This window comes from Pseudochaenichthys georgianus, chromosome 12 (genome assembly GCF_902827115.2).
Source record: "Pseudochaenichthys georgianus chromosome 12, fPseGeo1.2, whole genome shotgun sequence".
Classification (NCBI taxonomy): domain Eukaryota; kingdom Metazoa; phylum Chordata; class Actinopteri; order Perciformes; family Channichthyidae; genus Pseudochaenichthys; species Pseudochaenichthys georgianus.
Window position 1 is genome coordinate 1,585,979 of NC_047514.1, and position 22,128 is coordinate 1,608,106.

Here is a 22,128-nt window from a genome sequence, read left to right on the forward strand (position 1 = left end):
CTTACATTCTCCTGACCAATCATAAACACACAAATCAGACCCTCCAGAGTCTTGCCATCATTAACTACATTTCATTTAGCATGCTCTATCTAAAGCAGGGGCGCCTCCAAAGTGTACGGATTACAGAGAAGATTAAATAACTGCACATTTCACAACTTTTATGTCTTTTAAGTTTAATTAATATACATTTATATACGGCAGAGGGATAACTTAACCTTCTTCCTTACTAGTTCCCACTTTAGTCTGTATGGTGGTGTGATAGGATTACTACACACATGAATGTAAAATAATTGTATTTGTAAAAAGATAGTTCATTTGATTTTCAGAATGTACTTATTTGCACTAAAACAAGTTGGAGTTATCTAAATGTTAATATGCTATGATTGTACTTGTACGACCCCATTGACCCCAGCTGTATGTGGCCCCTGAACTGGAATTAGTTTGAGACCCCTGATCTAAAGTGACTTCCACTTCAAAGCCTAAGGAAGTAATTTGGGGTACGGTATCTTTCTCAATCTGAGGACTGAACCACACCCCTGATTGGTGGACGTCCATTTAGGATAATGATCTATTATAATATATATCTCTAATAAAGTTCAGGAAAACATCGAATGTATCCTCAAAAATTGTCCAAAAGTATTACAATTCAGAAGCTCCGATACAAGTCAAGCTATGTCAAATCTTGCACATATTTTAATGGTCCACCAACGTGTTTGAACACACTTCAGGCCCCTGGCTGCAACATGCCGATACACAGCAGGGCTCTGAGTCGATTCTGTGCAGCTACTCTAACTGTCAGGGGCTTCATCCCCACACACACACACACACACACACACACACACACACACACACACACACCACACACACACACACACACACACCACACACACACACACACACACACACCACACACACACACACACACGTACACCACACACACTCACTCTGCTGAGACATGGTTCTTGTAAGACCTTACTCACATGAACCGAGGTCACTTCCTGTTGCAAAAAAGCCTTTCGATGCCATAAAAGGGCATTTCAACTATCTGTATACTGCAGCTATGATTCAGCTGGGAGCAATGTATCCTGTCTGCGGTGAATGTAAGGACACTTTGTTTGGCAAGGGAAGATAAGAGGCGACTCATATAAAGCTTATTCGGGTCTGTATGTCACATTGGTTGCATTTCAGTATAATTACTTTTAAAAATACACATATTTCACCGTTAGCCACTTCCAGTTTGCTTAGTATTAGGTCATTAGTACCAAGTCAAAGACTGAGAGAAGTCTGAAGTCTTGTTCTGCAAGTGCTCCCCGCTCCCCCCCCGACTGAAAGAGGAAGTGCTGAGTCACAACAGTAATTACTAAGAAGTGAGGAAGAGTCCACTGAAGTCCACAGCAGCCAATCACCATCAGGACGGCCGGGGAAACCCTGGAGAACTTCAGTGAGGCAGAGTTTCAAGTAAAAGCACCACTCAATGCTTCAATGTGTGTAAATAAGTGGTGACTCTTTTCACAGTATCTCGCCTTGTTCTGTGATATCTGTGTGGGAGGCGTGTGGCACAGTGGTATGGTGCGTTGGTGTTCGGATCAGGGGGTCAAACCAAATGTCACCCCAAATGTGATTTCCCACAGTACTGAGTATGTAAGTTGCGTTGGATAAAAGCGTCTAACAAGTAGAGTAATGTGTCTCAGGGCTTTTATCGTACACATTCGACTGCCCCATGAAACATCCATCAATGCATAACCTGTCATCGCGTATCATTTTACAATAAATAAAGATATTACTTCACAGGTTAGTTTCATTTGTTGCTTGGCAGCCGATGTGCTTGTATTTGTTTCAAAAATATTACTGGCTTTAAACGCTTTGTTGGATTTCTGTAAAGTTGTGTTCTTTCAATAAATAAAAGACTTTTGCAACTGTGTACACTTTTTCATAATTCCTCTAATCTAAGTAGGATTTAACAGCCCAGGTTTGAGTGAGCGTCTGCACCGCAACGAAAAAGACAAAACCCTGGGGATGATGAACATTACGCTCTCAGTTTGTCAGAGTACAGCGTGCTACGACTCGTCCAGAGACTCGAGCATCATCAGCTGGTTTAAGCCGTGCAGAGGAGAGGGCGGCCAGTGGGAAGGCTCTCAGATTCATGACCACTCAGATGTTCAACATGCTTACCCAGTACTAGGGATACCAGCGATTATTCGAATATTCGCTACAGTCTCCATAATCGAATATTATTTTTAAAAATCGTTTTTTTTTTTTTTTTTTTTTCTTGCTTAGTTTTCAACCCAAAATATATATAAATATATATATGCTAATAATAGTAATAGTATAATAATTGTAATGGCCATTGGTCCCACCACCAGTTTGTTTTACTGTAAACTTGGAGGAAGCCTGCGTGCAGAGCAGACTGCTTGCTGCAGCACACGCTACACACCGACCCCACCCCCCCTCTCCCTCCACGTGCGACTAAAATGAACAAAGCGGCAGGTAAAAAGAACAATCGATTATTATTCGCCAGGGCTGCCGAATAATCGATTTTAATCATGGTCAGTTTTTGGCAACCCTACCCAGTACACAACGGACACTGAAAAGATTTGTTATGAAAGAATATGTTTATTTGTGCACGTCACTATGAATAGCATGTACAATGTAAAACACCCACCCACCCCTAACCCTACCCCTAACCCTAACCCTGACCCTCACCCTGACCCTAACCCTAACCCTAACCCCCATAGGGATTTCCTTTTCTTCCAATAGAAATGCTGTCGTGTATTCATGTTAAACTCAAGGGGCCCAAATCTGACCCCTTGAGCATTTTGATCATGCACTCATAATCATTTAGGTTTTCAAATACATGTTGGCCCACGTCGTTGTAGCTGCAGAATAACTGATGAGCTTGGAGCACAGAAAGGATGTCAGGTAGCTGGACATACTGTAGGCCAATTGATGTGGCTTAATAGCATTATGTTTGGGTCTATGATATTGAATGCAAAGTTCACAATTTTGAAAAATGTATGTGCAGTAGATTGCATACCGGAAGGCCTCTCGGCATGGGACGTGGAAACGACAAGATTTTCCGATTTGATATTAAATGTCATTGAAACGGGTATCGTAAATGGCTGTTGGAAAAATGACATTTTGCTTGACCAACCATTTCTGAACGTGTGCAAAGTACGTGCTGCTCAAATAGTTGAAATCCCCCACATTATGCCATGCGGGCATGAATGTCACAGCTTTTATTATGTTGTTTTAATTGTTTTTTTTTAATTGTTTTTATTGTTTTGTTTCACCCTTTTTAATTTTTTATTTTGTAGCACTTTGAGTTTTGTTTACGCAAATGAAAAGTGCGCTTATAAATAAATATATTATTATTATTATTATTATTATTTAAAAACAGTGTTGCCTGATTTTTCCCAGCATGCATTGGACTTTCTAATTCTCCAAAAAGCCACTTGACGTGTCTCGGGACAGTTGCATGGTCTTATTTATGTTAAAAGCAAGCAAAGCCTGATGTAGACGCGAGTCCATTCTTCCACTCTTCAAACCTCGGGGCGTGAGGAGGGCATAACCTGGACCTCTTTATTTGTGAAAGAGGGGGGAAACTGAGCAACTAGCTGGTTCTTAAGTTACGCTAACTTAAAAATACTGTTTCTCTTTTTGCGTTTCAGTATGTCTGAGGTGAACAGGACTTTGATACACACTGTAAACTAAAGGTCAAGCCACAAAGCACCTCTGAGGCTGGTGAGAATCTGACAGCAACATGCCAGCCGATATTATCACCCGTGTGAGGCTTTCAACTTCCGCTAACAGCGTGTGCGGATGTGGGTCACATGGGGTCACGACCTGGATGTTCTCACACACACACACACACACACACACACACACACACACACACACACACACACACACACACACACACACACACACACACACACACACACACGGTAGACCACCACACACAGCAACACAGACTGACACCACTGTTGTGCAATAATACTGAACTCTTTTACGGGTATTATTTCTGTCTGCTACATCTTGTGTTGTGCTTAAACAAAAATAGGTAGAACCACTCTATGCAATATATACTTTTACTCTCGTTATCTGGCTGTTGCACTTATTTTTTATAGCACTGCTACTTTACCTTGAATGCACGTTAATTATTTATATTTGATTATTATGTGCCTGCCTTTTTACTTAATAGTGTTTTACTTTTGTCTCTATATACACTGCCAACCTATTGTTGTAACAATGTACATTTACTGTGGGACAATACAAGGATTTCTGATTCTGAAGATTTCTCTTGTTTGGATGACATTTCAACACACGACATTTCAACACACGACAAAACCACACTGGGAGGGATACCTTTCTTAATTTGACCAAAGAGAAGAATTGTAATATGTACCGGGGCAAACACAGGCAGGTGCAACTAAAACCCTGAACATTGGGTGCATCCAGCACCAGCGGTTCTTTGTGTCTGACCGCCGTGTGTGTTATTGACCCAATCTCAGCGTTAACCGTACAATGTATGAACAGAAAGAACCCCTACATTTCTAAATGTCCTTTGAATGAAACCAAGCCATCATTATAAGCAAGTGCACATGCTGTGTCAAGTCAAATACAGTCTGCTAGCGGCTGTAGAGTAAAGTGACAGCAGGCAACGGCCACCCTGTCCTGTCAGCAGGCAGATACTCTATCTCATGTCCGTCAGTCCGGCCGTGTGTTGGGGGAACTGTCCGTTTACAACCAGAGGAACACGACAATGCCTTCTTATCTTATTATGGCAGAGCGAAAAACGCTTCTTGCTCATCTGCTCGCCTGGGCTGATAAGTGCAGCGTGTGGTAAAGTAGATCCTCTGCCCAAAGGTCTGTACTATGCCTGAAGCTTACAGTACAGTGCCGTTTCAGAATATTAGAGTATGTTGCCCCAACAGACAAGTAACATGTTGATATTCTCACTGGCTTTAGTAAAATGTGGGAATATAATCATCAAATATGTTAATACAATACAATACAACTTTATTTCTAAAGCACTTTAAACCTCCAGACCAAAGTGCTGTACAGGCAAATAGATGAAACACAGCTCAGCTCACACACCATAAAACAAGTACAAGTAAAAACAAAAAACTATTTAAATGCAAAAAAAGCAACACTCTAAAAGATGTTGAAACGCCAAATGTTAAAACGCTAAGGAGAAGAAGAAGCGATTTAAAAGCAGGCCGTGTGGAGGCCTGTCTGATCTCCAGGGGCAGAGTGTTCCACAGTTTGGGAGCCGCTACAGAGAAGCAACGCCCCCTCTGAGCTTTGACCTGGTTTTAGGCACGTTCAGGAGCAGTTGGTCCGCTGACCTGAGAGGGCGGCTCGGCGTGTAGTGCTGTAGCAGCTCAGCAAGGTATGGAGGGGTCATGCCATTTAGGGATTTAAAAGTAAATAAAATAATTTAAAAATGGATCCTAAAATAAATTGGCAGCCAGTGGAGAGAAGCTAAAACAGGGGGAATGTGGTCAAACTTCCGTGTGCCAGTTAAGAGCCTTGCTGCTAATAATGAAAATATTTGAAGAGGCCCTATTATACTTTTTGGGTTTTCCCTTCCCTATAGTGTATTATATTAGGTGTGTGTGCATGTCAATGGTCGGCAAAGCCTAAAATCCCCGTGTTCCCTTGAGTGAGTTTCTCTTCCACACACTCCTCCCCTCCGCCTACTAACCTGAAATTAGGTTAGGCCAAGAAGAATATTAGATATATTGAATTCACACTGTTGCCATGAAAGTCAATGTTACAACTAATTGACTCCCAGGTAGAGATGTCCCGATCCGATCACGTGATCGGGGATCGGAGCCGATCACGTGATTTTCAAAAAATCGAGGATCGGGATTTTTTTAATTTTTTTTTTCATTTAATGTTACAAAACAAAAATGACCATGTTCACGTCTTAAAGTCATCCTGAGGCCTTAGTTTTGGTTTAAAATTACACAACATCATGTATGTGTTGCTTTCTTTGGGCTTGTTCTCATAGACCTGGTTGCTTATTTCTCTGAAATCTGGCAGCAGAGTGGGCGCAGTGTCTAATAGTAGCAGTAAGCTAACGAGAGGCTACGTTCAGCTGGTGACTCGGGAGTCGGGACAGAGAAAATGTCAGGAGTTTGGAAGTATTATAAAATTGAAAGCGAAGGCAGTGTAACAGCCAGATGCAATGTTTGCAAGGCAGAGGTTCCGCGTGGTGGAAAGAACAGAGCTACGTTCAACACGACCAATCTAATACGCCACCTGAGAAACAAACACCAACAACAACACGGCGAGTACACAGCGGCCACTCGGGTAACGGCACGGAAACAACCGACACTTTCAGAGACTTTCAAAGGAAAGAGAAACTGCCCCAGAACAGAGAAAAGGCCAAACAATAACAGCCAAGATAGCTGAATTCATCGCGTTGGATGACCAGCCGTTATCTGTTACCTTTTTTTCTCTTAATGCATTGCATAAAGATCGGATCGGGAAAAATCGGTATCGGCAGATTGTCAAAATCAAATGATCGGAATCGGATCGGGAGCAAAAAAAGGTGATCGGGACATCCCTACTCCCAGGTCCTCCACAAGAGTTCAGGGGATCCATTTCTCTTGAGCACACACGGCCACAGCTACCACAGGTCACTTTTTCAATCCACTGTCCACATAGGCCTTTGTCTCCTCATCTGTATTCTATCGGCTTTACTTTATCCTCTTCTCACCTCGCTTCACCACTGTCCTGTTCTTCCAAAATATGGCGAAAAAATGATGTCAAAACTTTCATTTCGATGCACTTTTTTCACAGTAAACCACATTGTTCTAATTCCAAGCTGCCACCTGGTGCTATCTTCTGCGAGGGAGGAGGACGGAGACTTCTCAGAATAGCATTTGAAAGGTAAGGCTGTATCGTGGCTTTGGTTAAATGGTCAGTCCACCACCTTCCCAAAGTGCGCCATCTAATCACAATAACATAATATCACCGTCACTGTCTGGCCGCAGTGGAAGGAAAGGAAAGTAGTCAATGGTGTGCCAAAGTGTGCCGTTAGCAACAGTGCGAGGTTCAGCACATCAGAGCAGTATTTAACACGCGGTTGTGACGTGAACTTTATCCACTACACCGTGTTGATGGAGTACTGCATGTTTCACACACACCAAGGTATCCCAAGAGATCCCCAGCACTGCAGCGACTTACCTTAATAATGAATACCACGATAGTATATCAGTAACATATCTAAAAATCCTTTGTTGTTCTCTAACATAGAAAGCTATTAGTTGTATCCCTATATCTTTGTGTGCCTTCAACAGATTAAAAAGGTCAATATCGCCTGTTCCTCCCTTTACTAAAAGTATAGAGGTGTCGTCTGTAAGGCGGTGTTGCAGAAATAAAACAAGATGTGGTGCACAACAGCTGACCACGAGTTCACACACCCTGCGGAGCACACACTAAGGTCTCGGTTCCACGCTGCACTCGAACATCCTGTGTGATGGAGGCGTCCACATCTGCCCTGCTGCACCGTCGCAGCACAACAAGTGGCATCCTACTAAAGACTTGGAACAGTTGCTTTCCCATATGGGCACGGCTCCTTCTGCAGGCCTATAAAGACTGCTAAATAGTACTGCAGGAATGAGTCATAATACCTGTGTTATTATTTTACTTTTTCCCACGTCTTGAATTCAATGTCTGCTTTTAGCATGTTTTTGGTTTTATGCCTGAAATAGGATCTGTGGTTGACACAAGCTCAAGAGATGTACACGTTTTGTTCCACGACATAACACACATCTCTAAATATCCCACTTGTGAATGTCCGAACTTCTATTCGTGATAAAAACAGCGTGTCTAAATGAAACCACTGAACATCATTAGGCAACGTTAGCCACTAGAGATGTCCCGATCCGATCACGTGATCGGGGATCGGAGCCGATCACGTGATTTTCAAAAAATCGGGTATCGGATTTTTTTTTTTTATAATTTTTTTTTTATTTATTTAATGTTACAAAACTAAAATGACCATGTTCACGTCTTAAAGTCATCCTGAAGACTTAGTTTTGGTTTTAAAATTACACAACATCATGTATGTGTTGCTTTCTTTGGGCTTGTTTTCAGACCTGGTTGCTTATTTCTCTGAAATCTGGCAACAGAGTGGGCGCAGTGTCTAATAGTAGCAGTAAGCTAACGAGAGGCTACGTTCAGCTGGTGACTCGGGAGTCGGGACAGAGCAAATGTCAGGAGTTTGGAAGTATTATAAAATTGAAAGCGAAGGCAGTGTAACAGCCAGATGCAATGTTTGCAAGAAGGAGGTTCCGCGTGGTGGAAAGAACAGAGCTACGTTCAACACGACCAATCTAATACGCTACCTGAGAAACAAACACCAACAACAACACGACGAGTACACAGCGGCCACTCAGGTAACGGCACGGAAACAACCGACACTTTCAGAGACTTTCAAAGGAAAGAGAAACTGCCCCAGAACAGAGAAAAGGCCAAACAAATAACAGCCAAGATAGCTGAATTCATCGCGTTGGATGACCAGCCGTTATCTGTTACCTTTTTTTTCTTCTTAATGCATTGCATAAAGATCGGATCGGGAAAAATCGGTATCGGCAGATTGTCAAAATCAAATGATCGGAATCGGATCGGGAGCAAAAAAAGGTGATCGGGACATCCCTATTAGCCACCTTTAGCTTAGCGGTGGTGATGCCACTGTGATGGTGTGTGTTTATAGCCTATAACGTTAGCTTTTTCACTCCTAATTTCTGCATTCGCTTGAAAACAAAATCCTAAAAGTCGTGTTAATAGATGGAGATTATCCTGCTGAACAAAACACGTCTTCGCCACTGGTCTTATTTCAGCAATATTCTAAAATCCCCATTGCTGTTTGTGGAGGGACGCTATAGCGACGCTAACTTCCAGGTTAACCGACAAAACCACGTTATCGCTGCACTTTTCTACAAAAACATAGCTTTAACAATACCTCTATCTGTGAATAAATAACATTTGGTCAGTCAGCTTCCCCGTTGGCACCACTCTGCTGCCAAAGGAAGTCTTTCCACATACGTGTCAAAGTTGAGCAGACACAGTTGCTGCTCCTGAAATAGATAACAGGAGAGAATACAGTGAGTCCTTATTACAGGGCTCGCTACACCTGGCACTCATCTGTTACGTGCAGCTGTGTGTACCTGCTGTCGAAGAGTCAACAACGTGATGGGGCTGCCATGCTGAATTATACAAGAATAGCTCACTGTATTCCAACAATCCCCTTTCAATATACAACAAGAGAAATGCAGTAACAAATACTTCAGATCTCTCTGCAGCTCTGCACATATCCTGCTTACTCATTAAGTCACTTTTGAACAATCAAATCAAATCTAAAGCAATTGCAAAGCTTCCTAAAATAAACTCTCCACCCAAGCTAAAGAAACCGAGTACTGGGTTTAACCGCTGACATCTTGTTACCACGTATATCTCTGAGAGGGAGAGCTCATCTCTTCTGACTTGTGATCCCAAAACAACATCATGTGGTGTCGTTGGGTTACTCGGCCCACTGTGCTGTGCCTATTTTAGAAAGAGGGCTGCCACCGTATTTTCAAAAGCTCACTTTGGGATTGTTAGTTTTCTATTTAGAAGACAGTTGAGGACATGTCACCAGTTGCAATGAAGTATACTTGCAGTTACAGGGAGTAGTAGACATTTGCAATAAGGGAACGGTATACAATAGGCAAGTACTTTTCCCAGGAATAGTTCCCGGAACTTTTATTTCCTGGAACCATCTAGTAAATCGTGTTCACACCGGAATAAGTGCCTGAGGGAGCCGCTGACGTCACTTCTTCTTCTTCTGCTGCTGCTTTGGGTTTACTGGCAGGCCGCAAACAACTTCACGGCGTATACTGCCGCCCGAAGTCCCCGGCCGGAAGTCCCCAGAGTCGTCAGAACGCCGACACCTCCTCATCTCCACCGCTCCAATGTTTTTGTTGTGTTGTCATAAGTTATTCTCTCTCCGTTGGTGCGCTGGGCTAATGCTAATGCTAATAATGTTTTTTTACGGGGCGTGGTTTGCAATTCGCCCAGCCAATCAGAAATTGGAACTTTTGTCTCCCCAGGGACTGAAAAGGGGAGAAAAGTTCTCATGAACTAAGTTCTGTTTTTGGTGTGAACGCAAAATCCCAGGAACTATATCGGGAAAAGTACAGGGGAAAGTACTCCGGTGTGAAGCGCCTCCTATTGTCCAATTTTTTTTTCTGATGTGCATCTTATACAATGTTCATGAATTTAATACAATAACAGGATAGGGCTGCTCGATTATGGCAAACATCATAATCTCGATTATTTGGGTCAATAAACGATTCACTTTCATTTATTGGAAGACAAAAAATTGAACAGTATGTTTTTAACAGTTGATTACCAATAAAAAAATAATTAAAAAAATAATAATAAAATAATAATAATAATCGTTTTATTTCGATTATGTTGTTTTCATAATCGTTTTGCAAGCCAAAAATCGTAATTGCGAATTTAAAATACGATTAATTGAGCAGCCCTATAACAGAAGGGATGTTTCGTAACAGAGGCATACTTTACATCGTGAGGGACAATCCTTCAGGTTGTAATAACAGTCAAACAAACAAGAACAACAAGATGTGGGTAATCTAGACCAAGCAACCTTTTTCTTTTGGTGAGAGAACTGGTTAGGGGTTGTTCGTTTTTATCCGGCAATGTATCTGAAACGGTATATTGGGATTTCTACTTTGAATCGAGGACGGTTCTGAGGCAGTGGATTTTTTTTATAGTTCCTCCAGCTCAGGCGCGAGCCGGGGATTGATTTATGGATCACATGGGCACATGGTGGGTGGTGAGGAAAACACATCCCTGCAATGAAGCTTTGTTTTGTGACCACCAGCTGAACACATCCTGTCCAAGCTGCTGCATCAACAACAAGAGTTCTACATCCCAACATTACCAGTTCCCCGAGTTAGTTTCACGGGGATCCTTGTTTTTGTTACTTTGACATCCTATGTGTTAAAAGTGTCTAAAGGTAAGTAGGTAGCATCATCTTATATTCTGCAATACTTGTTTGAAAAATCCCGTTGTTTTTTTGTCCCTTGCAAAGTTAACTTCTGGTTAGGCCTGCGAAAAAGCGTCATCCTTGCACAGCTGTATAAAAAGTAGCTTTGATTCAGTCTTATTAAATCCTGTATCTTACCGAATTGTAACAAATCCTGTGTGGTGTTCAGGTGTAGAGATTACAGCTTGGTGATTGAGTGGTGTGGTCGCAATAAATAGCCACAGCCATGAGTAATGGTCACACGTAATGGCAGCTTCTCTTGATGACGCAACACGATGTGACATTGTCCTTCTGCTTAGCTGTCCTTCTCATCGACAGGAATAAAGGGTGGTGGAGCCGGCACAAATATCCAAATACAAACGGATGTTAAGCAGCGTCTCTACGACTATTTATGGCTACCTGTTGGAGATGATGCTCCATGATGTAACCCCGGTTTGATTTATGCCGATACAACAAAGAGGTACAACAGAGAAGATGATTTCAAAACAGATTTGACTAGATCCAACATTTTCTATTGGGTTTATATCCAGAGAACCAAACATATAGTAAACATGTGCAAACATTTATAGACCTCAACTTGCTCCACGCCAAAACCTGTATTGCTCACAGACCAAGCGCCACTCATTGGTTGAGACGGATGCTGTCAGGAATATTGAGGCCCTTCATTGATTATGTAAAGGATCTGAATGTATCTGATGGTCAAGAGGATGAATAGATTGCAGTGCTGGTGCAGTTACTAAGGTGCTGTTTACACGGGAACGCAAACGGTGTATCCGTATCTCTTTCGTATGGCCCGTTTGTTCACACGAGGCCGGAACAGCGGAAACGGACCCCTAAAATGATAACGGGTCCCAAGGTGAATAGATCTGCGGACGGAACGCTCTGGGGGGCCAAACGGCTCCGTGTGTACGTTCCTATACGATCATTCCTGATAACGATTGAAGCCATAGCCCCGCCTCTCCCCACCTCTGCTGCTCACTGCTGTCAGTAGCTACTGTCCATGCTACAGATGTTAGTGCAACATCTACAGCTCCTCTACCACAACCATCAGCAAGAAGTGGACAAGGAGAAACTACATGAACTACATGTTGCTAAATCCACCGCGGAGAACTAAACAGAAGGGCAACCATGGCAACCATGCTCGGGGGGTCTTCTTCGCTGCTTTTGGTTGTATTTAGAGGCGGAGGTACAGCGCCCACTTACAGGCCCGGCATATGTACTACAGCGTCTCCAGCGGTGTCGTATGAAGGGACACGTTTATTGAGCCGTATCCGTGTGAACGGAAGACCTTTTTGATATCGAATTTGGTTCGTTTGCGTTTCGTTTCGTTTGCGTTCCCGTGTAAATGGGGTCTAAGACGGTGTGACTTTTCTTCAATGCATAATGTTTTCAAATGATTACCTTGTAATATCAAGAGGAAGCATCTCTTCTTTTGTATTTAGAAATACATACACATTATTTTTTGTAAAAAATCTAAACATTGTGTCTCCTGGGCTTACACAGTTTTAGCTATGAATCCACACATCCTGCATCTGGCCCCAGGTCATTCTGTATCCCTAAAATGAGGTACTGGCACACATTTAGCCAGGCAACATGAGCAGCAGACTGTATCTCTGCTCTGCTGTCTCCAGCCCTGCAGAGGAATTCGACTGTGCATTCCTCTGGAATACCAGCTTCAGAGCACAGAGACAGGGAGAAAGAGGAGGAGAAGAAAGAGGAGGAGAAGAAAGAAGAGAGGCTTTATTCAGCCCTATGTCACTGCCAGCACAAGAACTAAATGCAGCCAATCCCTACGGAGTACAGGAATGTGAGGACGGAGAAATTCTGTGGCAAAGGGAAGATAATATCTCATCGACAATTTGGGAACTCGGAGGAAGTCAAGTAAAAACAAGGTTGTGAGGAATACAAGTACATACGCTTTGCAATATCCTGTTTTTATTTGCATTGATTTGAACGTGGAAATTGAAAAACTCTGACATTCAATTGGTTATTGTACTGTATCATTCCTTGTCTTTTAACAAGCTATTGTGTACCTTTGAGTGGAAATGTCTATATTGTTCACCACCTCACATTTTCCCCTTGAACAGTTGGATGAACAGTGACTATCTTTCCTTATACGGTGTTATCTTTAAATGATGTGTATAAGCCAGAAATAATTGAAATTACATTGGAAATAATAAATAAAAAGCATATCACAGAGCCCAGAATGGACAGAGACTTCTGGACCTCCTTAGTAGCATCTAGCTAATGCGCACATTTTAGGTGTATAACATCACCTGCTGCAACATTAAGCTGTCAATATTGCAGCAGTCAATGCTCAAACTCATTCCAGTCGTTGAATATCATAGACACTTGGCTAGTGCTGCGTACCGGTACTGGACTAAAGTTTCGGTTCAAGTCTGGTTAAAACCGGAACGTCGGGAACCGGTACTTGGACTCGCAAAAAAAATAGCACTTACGTATATTCTCCTTTTTGTTCTAAACCATCTAAAACCTTCCATAGATCGAGAAATTTGCGCTGAGAAAAGACGAAAAACATCGGCTTCTGATATGGCGGCCATTACTGAACTCACGAAGTCTCGCAAAATATCGCAACTGCTCGCGAGATCTGTGTGACGTCAAGGGAAGCTAGCGATGTGATTGGCTTAGACATAGTGGACAGCGTGGGCTGCTGGTCGCCATATTGGATATTGGTTAGTGTAGCTAACTCCTTTGTTTGGTCTACGGCAGGGGTGGGGAACCTTTTTCCTCTCAAGGGCCATTTCAATTTTTACAATATCCTCAGAGGGCCGTACAAGTTATTGACCTCTGCTTAAAAAAACTAAAATCACAGCCCATTCATTTCATTCTGTGCAAAGAAAAAGCAACCTCTTAATCCAGATATCTCACCATGACTCGCGTATGCATGCACATGCAGGGTGTGGTGTGCTCCCCTGGGAAGATTTTTTTTTTAAATGTTGAAGTTAAAAGCATCAACCTGGTGCACTTTGAGAGCAACATTAGGAGATCTATGGATACATCTCTCAACACCCAAACACAACTGTAAGCAGATTTTCTTTTAATTTATGGATATTTGACAAATCACTCCCCTTTCAAACTGTATTCTTCTTTATTAATAACTGTCATATAGTATTTTATACCTGTTTACTTTATTCTCTTATTTTTTTTATAACTATAATGATCATATAAAGATGTGCCTTTACCTCACTGGTTGTAGACAAAGCTTCTTATATTCGTTAGCATAGCTAGCTAACCAGATGATAATGATAACAACACAGTTATTGACTGTCTGATCAGTATGACAGATGAGCAGATCGCCACTGGGCTTTCAACTAAAGACACAGACACGCAGAAACTGCGGCATGTGTATGGACTTATCGGTACTGCAATTTCTGAAGTGCTGGAGTGGCGTTCTGGTGCTCTCCGTCAGAACTGCACCCCTGTCAGTCGAGACATATACCACGTGATGACACGTTAGGCTCGTGTTGTGTTCAAGGACCATGACCGTGGCCAGGAAAAACAGGCACTCGCTTGTTTAATTTTTTTGCGGTCTAGATTTCTTTCATTTTTTTATTTTTGCGTGTGTTTATAAATTACCTCGAGGGCCGTACCAAATTGTCTCGCGGGCCGTATACGGCCCGGAGGCCGGAGGTTCCCCACCCCTGGTCTACGGCGTCACGGCCCGGGTCATGTAAACACAATGCCGCGGGGCTTTAAAGGATTTAGGCTCAGTCAGCTCAGGGACTGTTTGGTTACTTTAGTTTGGTAAATGAAATAAATGTTTGAACTTTGTAGTAGTTCACTGCTGTCATAAGTCATTTGTAGACTAAGTGGCAAAAAGTGTTTTTTTTACATTTGTACTTTGTAGAGAAATGTAGACACAAGTTGGAAGGGAGCACAATAAACCTGATGTTTGATTATGAGTTTATTTTCAATTGATAATTAGCTCACAATAAGTTCACTTTAGTTACTCACACAACTTGACACAAGCCATGGGTTCAGGTCCGGACTTAGTAAAAGCATAAAGACATGAAAGCACCATTAATACACATCTTTGACAGAAGTGCCCGCTGACAGGCACCCTGTTACACTATGGCTTTATTGTGAGCAAACAAGCAGCTGCTGACTCTACATCAAAGGGACGCCCAACAGAGAGGTGCAGTGATGACGTTAGCATCACAAAGGCTCCCTTGACAAAACCTAAAAAGGGGTTTTTCCATTGGATTTGGGAATATTGCAGAAAATAAGCTCCGTGGGAAACATGATACTTGCATATTTAGTTCAGGAGGATAATCGCCATGTATTACAACCACTTTTATAATAGTTAAAGCATAATGTGAACGCCAGAGGTATAAACGCTACGCTATAAACAAACTACAGTACGGTCGCACCACCGCTAAGCTAAAGGCGGCTAATATTTGGCATGGTGACGTTTAGGAGTCTCATTTAGCCTTTTTTAGATCACATAAAAGCCTTAGACATTCACTAATGGGGTATTTAATGATAGAACAACATGTTAAACATATTGCAAGCTTGTATTAACAACAGATCTAAATGTAGGCATCTAACCAAAAACATGTTTGAGACGAGGAGGAAGCCGAAAGTGCTACAATGCTGACTCATTTCCGTATTTTAGGACGACTGCTCCAATCTTTTGTTGGAAAAATATATGTAATGCCTGTTTTTCACCATAACCAGTTACTGTGTGAATAAATAAAATGCTCTTCAGCATGTCAGTGGTGCTGACATGTCAAAATGATTCACCCGGGTTCATAGGAACTTGAATACCCATGCATAAGTGCCGATATAATGTCAGACTAAAGCTTGGCTATTAGCAAGGAGGAAACTAATCAGGTCAAACATCACAAACATCTTGCATCTCATTTCCCCCAACAACCTCACTGCTTCTATGATCTTTTAAGAGTGTGTGCTTTTATCCGTGGAGACTTCTCACTGCTCTGGCTGAACTCCACAGGCATCTGACACACACTTGAGAATTGGCTCGAGTCTAAAACAAATCATTTCTCGTGCTGGAAGAGTGGCAGCACATGTTGTCTTGACCAAATATGGCTGAGTGAAAACACTACAGCCTCTGCAGCTCTCAGGAATGAAAAGCAGGTTTCCTTAACTGGAGTGCGAGTGGGCCGTGACACAAAACACTGACACCTTTCCAACAGAGCTTTCACGCTAAAGCCTGGATATGTGAGGCTAGGGGTGGATTAGCAGTCTGGTCAATTATACTATTCAGCCTCACAGCGCATCTGAAAGACTTGCTTATTAAAGGCATCGATGTACTTCTCCTATAGATTAACTTTAAACACGAATGTGGCTGTTTGGAGTCACAGGAAAACTTTGATTTGATAGCCTGACTGTCCACTGTGACTATATGAGACGTATTGCAACATGTTTGTTGATGAAATCTGCTTTTAATTACGTTCCAGGGTGTGCTAAAGGAAAGACCACTGAGGTCATTACAATAAAAAGGGTTTATCCCCTTTGGAGGCTGAACATGCTCAGCAGAGCCATGGACTAGAAATGAGATATATCAATTGTATAGATGACGTGTTATCTGTTATATGACTTGTATGTTTTACTCTGAAACAGAGCATGGATTCTGTGTTTCAGTTTAAGCCCTTAACAAGATTTTCAACTGGTGGTGTCGAGTTTCTTTTAAACTTTTTGTTCCTTTTTATTAGCTACAGAGAATCTACAAAGAATCTGCTGACAACAGTTAACCCCTTCTGCTCAAGATAGCCACCCTAAAAAAGGAGAAGCCTGCTCTATATTAAAGACTTCCCTCCACTTTTGCCAACCTAAAAACTCAACGCTCCGACCTGCGACTCGGATTAATTAAAGTAGACTTACAATGTGCTCAGTCAATGTCACCTAAGCTGAATCAGATACTGTTTTGTTCTCCCGGTCAACGTAGTCCGAGTACAAGATGACCTTTTTTCAGTTTCTAACTCCTTCACAAAAGAGCAGGTCACATCCTTTTAGATCATTCGTGTGGAGAAGTTCTGACGAGATAAAGCTCTAAATGTAAGAAGTGAAACCTTTCGGAAGCACAAATGTCCTCAGTAGTTTTCATTAGTGTTTGTTGGAAAGACTGGGTACCGGAGAGGCATGAAATATAATTTAGGAAGTCAATAGGCGCTTTCACACCGGAGTACTTTTCCCCGTACTTTTCCCGATATAGTTCCTGGGATTTTGCGTTCACACCAAAAAGAGAACTTAGTTCATGAGAACTTTCACCCCCTTTTTAGTCCCTGCTAGAAAGGTGGTGCTTTCCTGGGGAGAAAAAAGTTCACATTTCTGATTGGCTGGGCGAATTGCAAACCACGCCCCGTAAAACTCTGAAAACTTTGTTGAAGCCGCCATTGTATTTGCTGGCATTAGCATTATTAGCATTAGCCCCGCGCACCAACGGAGAGAGACTAACTTATGGCAACACAAAAAAATACATTGGAGCGGTAGAGTGATGAGGAGGTGTCGGCGTTCTGGCGATTTACTCGGGGACTTCCGGCCGGGGACTTCGGGTGGCAGTATACGCCGTGAAGTGGTTTGCGGCCTGCCAGTAAATCCAAAGCAGAAGAAGAAGTGACGTCAGCGGCTTCATTTGCGTAATCTTCCCTCAGGGGACTTATTCCGGTGTGAACGCGATCGGCTCTTAGTTCCATGCGGGAACGAAGTGCTGGGAACTAAGTACGGCAAAGTACTTGATGTGAAAGCGGCTATTAGGACTACAAGATTGCAAATGCGGTGCCTTGTCGTATGACACTGTGTCCCTCTACACACATGAATAACAGGGCTGCATTTTGCGTGTAAAACTAACAATTGTAGCCTGATTGTGGCACAAGAGGAATGATTGTTCCATCACCATACTGTATTTACAGAATGAATTCATCCTCTGGTCATCTGCATCAACATTTTGGGACAAACCAAAGTTCTCCACCCCTCCCAGCATTGGACACAGGAAGTGACTGAAGGAGAAGGGACACCAAGCCAACTGCAACAACAAAACCTCCTATGAATAATAATGACCAATGTTCGGGTACACTAAAGTTCCTCTTTCCTTTAGAATACTCCACCTTATTTTTTTAATTTTCCTCCCTTTTGTGAATTTTTCTTAGATTTCTTTTAATTATTTAGCATTTCTGGAACTCAGATTAATTTGTTTTTGGTGTCCTTCTGTGAATTAGTCTTAAAACTTGCTGTCCAAATAATTCAGTCTTTATCAACATATCTTATTTTGTTTTATATAGTTACATTTTTTTCAGATTTCCATTTATACTTCTGTCCGACTGAGGACAATTATTTCTTCTTTATTTTTGATTGACACTAAGAACTGGATCACCAGATTATTACATACGTAGTGTAATCCAACTCATACTATTCCATATAACATCTTTAGCACATTAAGTAGTTTAGGGAAAAAAGGGGTTAAGAATTATGTAATAAACAGTTCTTCTCTAAAAAACTTGGACTAAAGACTCTTCTCTGACAAACAGTACACTGTAACAATACTACAGTTATATGGGTACAATGTTTTGTAGTAATCATCATCAATGATTCAAATCCAGTTATTTAATATATAATATTAGAAAATGGGTCAATCTGCATAATCAGTACTTTGACTTTTTCTACTTCAAGTACATTTTGATGCCAATACTTTTATACTTTCACTTCACTAACATGTGCAATGCAGGACTTTTACTTGTGACAGAGTATTCCTACACTCTGGTACTTCTACTTTTACTCAAGTACAAGATCTGAGTACTTCTTCCACTTCTGCATTTAAACTCCTGGTTTTTGGCCACAATTACAATAGAATTTGTGGACGTGTGTGCTTGTGTTGCATGGAGCAGTCCCATCATGTGCCAACATGTAGCACACCCTGCCACACTGAGGAAAGACTGCCATTAGGCCTCGCAATCTCCACCAGCGGACTCACTGTCGTGTCTGGCATGTTTTCAGACACTAGCCTGCCTTATAGCCTGCTACTGACACAAGTTTATTGCTCAAAGTAAACACGTCTCTATACAAATTCCTCCACTGTGGTGTAAGAATGTACACCCTGAGGCTACATTTCTCTGCTGCTCTTCTGCTAGCAACACGCCCAGCTTTGAGAGCGCAGGAATACAGGAGAGAAGTGACAGAAGTTCACATTATAGCTGCTTTGACACAATGAGGGCTGTGGAGCTGCTGTGGGTCAGAAAGGACGCAGTGTGGAGGTGGTCTCCAGACAAGCACCTCTTTAACACAGGGAACTCTGACAGAGAGCACATTTCTGAATGGGGAAGAAAACCAGAGGTGGGAAGTACATGTACTCAAGAACTGCAATGTGGAGATACGTGTACTTTACTTGAGTATTTCAATGTTTTGCTACTTTGGACTTGTACTCCACTACAATTATATTGTACCTTTTGTTACTAAATTCACAAGCTACCCTGCAGTATACAAAGTCATTACAACTAGCTGCACCTTTAATAACACTTTAATGCATCAATAATAATAATAATCAAAACATATCATATATAATAAGGAAATGCCAATTTCCATAATAAGTAGGCCTACTTCCACTTTTGGTACTGTAAGTATACTTTGAATACTTTTGTACATGACTAACAAATGGGTTGGGGGACTTTTGCTTGTAACAGAGTATTCCTACACTTCTTCCCCCTCTGAAGAAACACAGAGACCTCATAGAGAAACCGCCAGACGGAAACGTGAACACAACACTGCATGTTTCTGATGAACAGTGAGAGCCCACAGGACATTCATGTGTGGAGGAAACGCATATGTGTCCCTCTGTGTGTGTGGCGCTTGATAATGGACAGCACGTCGTCTCCTAACTGCCTCTTCTCACACACAGCGGTTTGAAGCCCGTCTGTACAGCAGCAGGCCTGAGTCTGAGCACTTTTAGGAAGATTTCTCGCTCGTGCCTGTGGTGACGTCAAGGACTTCTTGCTACAATGGTGGAAACTTTTCAAAGTTAGAAAGTCTGACCTGAGCGCGTGAGTCCACTCCCGCCGGCGGCCCCTTGGACTTTGGAACGCAAAAAATAAAAATTGTTGAAGTTGTTTCGGTTATTCCTGATAGATTTTTTTCAGCAAGGGGAAAAGCCAGATAGCGACTTGTTCTCAGTTCCCCTCCCTATCCGCTCTCTGCAGTGCTGCTGAAACTCCACCCTGCAGCGGGGCGGTGTCGCTCTGTGGAGGATCCGTGTACTGCTGTGTACTCAAATCTGTACTAAAGTACTCAGATCTGTACTCAAGTAGAACTATTCAGGTCTGTACTCATGTAGAAGTACTCAGGTCTGTACTCAAGTAGAAGTACTCTGGTCTTTACTCAAGTAAAAGTACTGAGGTATGTACTCAAGTAAAAGTACTCAGGTCTGTAGCCTACTCATGTAGAAGTACTCAGGTATGTACTCAAGTAGAAGTACTCAGGTCTTTACTCAAGTAAAAGTACTCAGGTCTGTACTCAAGTAAAAGTACTCAGGTCTGTACTCATGTAGAAGTACTCAGGTATGTACTCAAGTAGAAGTACTCAGGTCTTTACTCAAGTAAAAGTACTGAGGTTTGTACTCAAGTAAAAGTACTGAGGTCTGTACTCATGTAGAAGTACTGAGGTCTGTACTCATGTAGAAGTACTCAGGTCTGTACTCAAGTAGAAGTACTCAGGTCTGTACTCAAGTAGAAGTACAAGGGAGTAGGAATACTCTGTTACAAGAACAAGTCCGGCACTCAAAATCCACTGATGCTAAGTAACTAAATACATTTACTCAATCACATTTTAGGTACATTTTAGTAAATGGTGTACTTTTGCTCCACTACCTTTAGTTTCTTTACAGATGTGGATGAATGATGTGAAATATCCTCCCGGGACCCAGCCCATTGAAAATGTCCACTGTAGTGGACATTTTGTTAACATGCATCTCCTTTTACTCTTTTGAGGTACTCTATCAATACCCTGATGTACTGCACAGAGGACATCCTGGTCTTTCCAGTGATATGTCATTGGTTAAAATTGCATGCTGGGAAGTTCCTCTTTCTTTTCATCCAAAATGGCTGGCATACCAAAAACAAAATGTTATAAGCAGGAGAAGTCAAATATTGTTGAATAATTGTTATTTTTAACATGGAAATCATGTGTTCTTGTTTATTAACATGTGAGGAACTATATAATTAGTTCTGAAAGCAATTAAATAATTAAAGTTTTCAAATACCAGCTCTTTTATAAATGTCCATCCTAGTGGACGTCAGGACTTTATGACTCAATATTGTTGCAGGAGACGGAACTGAAGCAGACATTTTCTGTACCAGAAAGTTCAGGGAGATTCAGATGTTGAGCTCTCAGGTGATGAGAGAGATGAGGCTTTCACACCTGGGATAGAAGAGGGTCAAGAAGAAGGGGGGGGAGATGCAGGAGGCTCCATGAGCGCACAGATATATAGACATAGAGACAGATAGGGACGAGCTGGAAAGACATGTCCAAGAGGGGGCCAAGAGTAGCACATAATGTCTTATTGTTGTTTTTATGTCAAGTGGAGCCATGACAAATGAGAGTTGCCTCAGGAATGCAAGCTTTGTTTCTATGAGCAGGTCAAATGGAGACCACATCCATAAAACTAGTCAAGATGACCGACTGGAGTCAATGAGGTACTTTTCCCACTACATTGACAAAGTCTTTGAAGGTCTGGAAAGATTCACCAAAAACCAAACTAGTTTTTTAGTGACCAAATAAACAGCAATGTTCAGATCAATTACTTATTTATGTTTTAAATAAAGGTGAATGTATTATTGTATTAATATCACTCTATAACCATAATACGTAAGTCTATCTGTTCATTTTGACTGTCTTTTCAAACTAAAATGGTCCCGACGTCCTACAGTGCACATACCATTTAAAAATGTAGTTAAATTAAAAAAGTCTAAATTGCAAGATGTTTTTTTAACACTAAATAGGTAGGAAATCACAAAAAAAAGGAAATTGGAAGACGCCTTTTTTCCTCGGGTCCCAGGAGTGTTAAATCAGACTTTAGTTCCACCTGGAGTATAAAT